Source organism: Notamacropus eugenii, chromosome 3, assembly GCF_028372415.1.
Source record: "Notamacropus eugenii isolate mMacEug1 chromosome 3, mMacEug1.pri_v2, whole genome shotgun sequence".
NCBI lineage: Eukaryota > Metazoa > Chordata > Mammalia > Diprotodontia > Macropodidae > Notamacropus > Notamacropus eugenii.
The window spans coordinates 180360157-180365795 of NC_092874.1; the positions used below are offsets into that span (position 1 = coordinate 180360157).

A 5639-nucleotide genomic window follows, 5' to 3' on the forward strand; every position below is an offset into this window, starting at 1 on the left:
TCTTTCCCTTTTCCCACTGGCTGTATAACTTTCAAGGTGAGATACTTTACAATAAGAGACACCCTCTTTATCTGGGAGCATGTTTGAAACAAGCACGGATGTAAAATTACTACAGTGAAAAAGCACCTTCAAGGATCATGATTTCTGGCAACAGAGAATACTGAGGCTATGGAAAAGATAAGATGAGGTTCCTTGGAAACCTAGCTGAGCAAACTGCCACCAAGGGGAGTTGCATGAGAACTCTATGGAGAGAGAAAGAACTTTTATGTTCCACAGCACCAAGAGTGGTGCATAGCCTTTGCCACATATATATCCCACACATTGTCTCACCACTTTTGATCCTACCTTCTTAATGGAAGCCATGTATGAATGGGGAAGGAGAGAGAGGGAGATTTTGTAGCACCTGTTTTTTTACTATGCCATGTTTGTAAATGCCTTTGCTGAAAACTGATTTCCATTCTACTAGCTAATTGTTAATGGGAAGCATATTGGTGGGGGCTCATTAGCTGTACAGTTTTTAAAATAGCCACTCATAGGTTTATCTTTAGAAACTGAAGTAGGAGCTACCCCCCTGGGGAAACAACCTGAACTGGAGTACATGTTAGATAAGTAGCCCAGTGAGAATATTGTACATTAAAGATATAAAAGAAAGGATTTTATTTTCATGTTCTATCATTACATCCTTGATATGCCCAACACTATTTTGGTTGACCAAAGTACTAAACAGATATGAGTATATGAGATTCTAAGGAAATTTTTTTTTCTTTTCCTATTTCTAGGAATTTCTTGGGGCTTTTAATTTTTTTTTAATGTTATTTCTTATGCTAGATGAAGGTATATTTTCTAAATTCTCATTAAGATTTTAATTTTCTTGGCATCTTAATCTAATACTCTATGTCATTCACTTTAAGTTCTATGAACTTTTCATCTCTGCCCCGCTATCATTCTGCTTTTTTAGGGCTCCTCCAGACAGTTCTAACAAACATCTAATAGCTTCCTCTACATCACTTAGAAAGCTGCAAAAATCCAGAATGTTACAAAAGAATTCCACACTCATGCTATGGGAGGCCCCTTCTGTTGAGAGGCAGGGTCTCAGTGTGGCTTCCCAGTTTGGCCCCACTGGAGTGTCACTTGGCTACCGCCTCCACACATCACTCTCCCACTCCCTTGAAGGGATGCCGCAGGGTCACTGCCCTCTGCCTGCAGGTGACTTACATTTTAATGTACTTCAGGTTCTATACTACATATGGGAACTACAAAGGTTCATAATGTCAAAAACTTCTCTTAGATGAAAGGTAGCTTCCACAAAGATAACCAACTGGGCAGAGCCTTCGTTTGATGATTTTGTTGGGAACACAGATATCTTCTGGGCTTACAACTGCATCTCTAGGAGTAAATAACTTTCTTCAGAGAAGAAAAGATTTGCCCTCCACATTAGAAAGTAGCAAATTTCTAGCTAGAAGAATAAAAAGGAAATCATCTTCCTCAAAACACAGTAGCATTGAAGCAAATGTAAATGAAAATCTGTCTGAAAATGAACCACAGGTAAGTAAATATAAACCAGAAACTCAGAATGAACTTGCTGTTCATAAGAAAAAGTTGAAGAACTTGAAACGTGGTTAAAAGCTAATGTTTTTGAAAAGCAACCAAAGTGGGGTGTATCTATTATAAAATTACAGGTCCTGCTGGAAAAACAACATCTCTATACATATTAGCTAAGGAGCTCCTCAATATTGAGGTTCAAGAATGGATTAACTCTGTTTTTCTAGACTCCAGAAAACATGATATGAAAGATGGGTGTAATCATGAATCAAGTTTCCATATGGTTCCTAATAAGTCTCAGATGACTATTTTTCAAGTTTCTGTTGAGAGCAAATAAATATAACAAACTACAGATGTTTGGTGACTGCTAGCAAACTGATTAGATTATTTTGATTGAGGACATGCCTAATCAATTTTATAGAGATCCAAGTACTTTACATAACATACTAAAGAGATTTGTGCAGCTAGGGTGACGTCCTCCTGTACTTATAATCTCTGATAGTCTCAGGGGAAACAGTAGTCAGAGACTACTATTCCCCAAAGAAATTCAGAAACAGTGTTCTATATCAAATGTTAGTTTCCATCCTGTGGCACCAACAATTATGAGGAAAGTTTTTGGTGGAATAGAGCATTAAAAGCTAGCATTGTTGTATCTGACAAACCATCTGTAGAGTTTCTTTGTAAAGGATGTTCTGGTGATATAAGAAGTGCAATAAATAGTCTTCCATTTTCTCCTTTCAAAGGTAATTCAGGGGAGACCAATTTTTGATCAAGGAAAAGAAAATTAAAATCAGATGCTTTGCTGTTAGGAGCAAAGAGAGAAAGAGACCTTATCGTACTTTGGAAAACCAAAGAAGTCCAGGCAATTGGTGGCAAAGATGCCTCTATCTTTCTCTTCAGAGTTTTGGGAAAGATAATTATATCGTAAAAAAGAACATCTTGAATGGAATTAGAATTTCCCCAATTACCTTCTCATTTGTCAGAGTATGAATGGGACACATTACTTGTTGAACCTGAGGAGGTTGTAGAAGTCACACATGCCTGGAGAGGTATTTAATTTAAACCTTCATCAAAACTATGTAGATTTCTTCAATGAAATAAAGAATTTTATGAGAGCCAGTGAAGATATGAGTATTGCTGCCTTCTTCTGTGGTAACTGGAATTCAAGAACTACACTCAGGGAGTACAATGCATCTGTAGCTACAAGAGGTGGGGTGCATTCCAACAAACTCAGAAGTTTTGCTTATTGCCAAAGAAGAGAAGCTAGTTTTCAACCAATGCACAAATCTCAGCGGTTTCTGATAGAAAGCACTGAGAAAATTGCCTGGCAGCAATTTTTTCCGGTTTCTGCTTACCCACCTTGTGCCTTCCAACACAGCTGTTGCTGTACCTAGCTATTTTTTTTCCTTTTAAAGGTACAGTTGGTCCCGTAAATGGATTCACATAGCAATACAAGTACATATACTATATATACTATGCAAGTATGGACTATACACTGTACAAGTGGACTTGTAACAATATGATTATTTCAATAGCACTAAAAGCATATTAATTTCATTATAGTAACTTCATTTATCACTGATTAAAATTGAGATGAGTCTGTCAAAGAGCATCTGACCACCAGGTAGATTGTTTGACTACATTTCATAACTATCAGGTTCCCTTTTTGTGACCTCTTCTTTTTCCATGAATCCTTGAGCTGTATGTAGTAGGCTGTGGCTGGCTGGCAGGCAGATCTGTTCCACTAGTCTGTTTGAGGGAAGAAATAGTGATGGAGGCTTATGTTTCAGCCTCTGAAGTTTTTTTCCCCCATTTATTAATTTATTTATTTTTAGTTTTCCACATTCACTTCCATAAGTTTAAAATTTTCTCCCCCTTCTTCCCTCTTCCCTTCCTAAGATAACATGCAATCTGATATGGGCTCTACTCCTATCAAACACATTTTCACATTAGTCATGTTGTACAGAAGAATTATAACTAATAGGAGAAACCATGAGAAAGAAAAAAAACCAAAATCAAACAAAAAAAAAAATAGTCTGCTTCACTCTGTATTCTGACTCCATAGTTCTTCTCCAGATGTGGATGGCATTTTCCCTCATGAGTTGTTTGAAATTGTTTTAGGTCCTTATATTGCTGAGAAGGGGTAAATCTATCAAGATCAATCATCACACACTGTGGCTGTTTCTGTGAACAATGTTCTCCTGGTTCTGCTCACTTTGCTCTGTAGCAATTCATATAAATCTTTCCAGAATTTTCTGAAGTCTACCTGTTCATGATTTCTTACAGCACAATAGTATTCTATTACATTCATATACTACCCAATTGACAGACATGCCCTTAATTTCTAGTTCTTGGCCACCACGAAAAGAGCTGCCATAAATATTTTTATATACGTGGGTCCTTTTCCCATTTTTATGATCTCTTAGGGATATAGCCCTAGGAGCAATATTGCCAGGTCAAATGGTATGCATGTTTTTATATATATAGTATGTGTACCTGTATTGCTATGTGAATCCATTTATGGGACCAACTATACCTTTAAAAGGAAAAAAAATAAAAATTCAATCAGGCTTTCATGTTTGGCTTAAATCTGAATCCCTTTTAATTAAAGGAGTGTTGATCAAATAAAAGGCAGAAAAATATTTTTATGGAAAAGTTATGAAGATTTTTAATTAGTATATATTAAGACCTTTTAAATTATTTTAAAATATTTTCCACTAGTGAAGGTTACTTTCTTGGTGAACAGGTATTTCCTTCCATCCTTTCAGATGAGGAAGAACAATGCACACTGTGAGAGGAGGTCAAGGCTGCTGTGTTCAATATCTCAAAAATGAATATGCATTGGGTTCAAGCCATGGAAGAATTTGAAAAGCAAGTTAACTTGCTAAAGGAGACTCAAAAAAAATGCTAAAGAAAATAGCACCTTTAAAAATATGCTAACTCTATTGGAAAAAGAGGTACAAAAAGCCAATGAGAAGAAGACTTTAAAAAGCAGAATTAGCCAAATGGAAAAGGAGGTTCAAAAGCTCACTGAAGAAAATAGTTCTTTCAAAATTAGAATGGAGCAGATGGAAGCTAATGACTTTATCAGAAACCAAGAAATTACAAAACAAAACCAAAAAATGAAAAAATAGAAGATAATCTCATTGGAAAAACAATATCTCATTGGAAAAACAACTGACCTGGAAAATAGAGCCAGGAGAGACAATTTAAAAATTATGGGACTACCTGGAAGCCATGATCAAAAAAAGAGCCTAGACATCATCTTTCATGAAATTATCAAGGAAAACTGCCCTGATATTCTAGAACCAGAGTGCAAAATAAATATTGAAAGAATCCACCAATCATCTCCTGAAAGAGACCCAAAGAGAGAAACTCCTAGGAATATTGTGGCCAAATTTCAGAGTTCCCAGGTCAAGGAGAAAATATTGCAAGCAGCTAGAAAGAAACAATTCAAGTATTGTGGAAATACAATCAGGATAGCATAGGATCTGGCAGCTTCTATATTAAGGGATAGAAGGGCTTGGAATAGGATATTCCAGAAGTCAAAGGAGCTAGGACTAAAACCAAGAATCATGTACCCAGCAAAACTGAGTATGATACTTCCAGGGGAAAAAAATGGTCATTCAATGAAATAAAGGACTTTCAAGCATTCTTGATGCAAAGACCAGAGCTGAATAGAAAATTTGGCTTTCAAACACAAGACTCAAGAGAAGCATGAAAAGGTAAACAGGAAAGAGAAATTATAAGGGACTTACTAAAGCTGAACTGTTTACATTCCTACATGGAAAGATAATATTTGTAACTCTTGAAACTTTTCTCAGTATTTGGGTAGTTGGAGGGATTATACACACATACACACACACATATGTATATATAATATATTACATATGCATATTATATATATATATTAGAGAGTGACAGAGGGCACAGGGTGAGTTGAACAGGAAGAAATGATATCTAAATAAATAAAATTAAGAAGTGAGAGGAATATATTGGGAAGAGAAAGGGAGAAATAGAATGGAACAAATTATCTCATAAAAAAGCCAAGAAAAAGCTTTTTCAATGGAGGGGGAAAGGGGAAGGTGAGAGGGAAA

At 36.0% G+C, this 5639-nt stretch overlaps 1 pseudogene; it reads left to right on the top strand.

Annotated features, from left to right (window-relative positions):
* Positions 1–1268: 1268 nt before the first annotated feature.
* Positions 1269–2989, top strand: LOC140531926 (cell cycle checkpoint protein RAD17 pseudogene; annotated as a pseudogene).
* The last annotated feature ends 2650 nt before the right edge of the window (positions 2990–5639 follow it).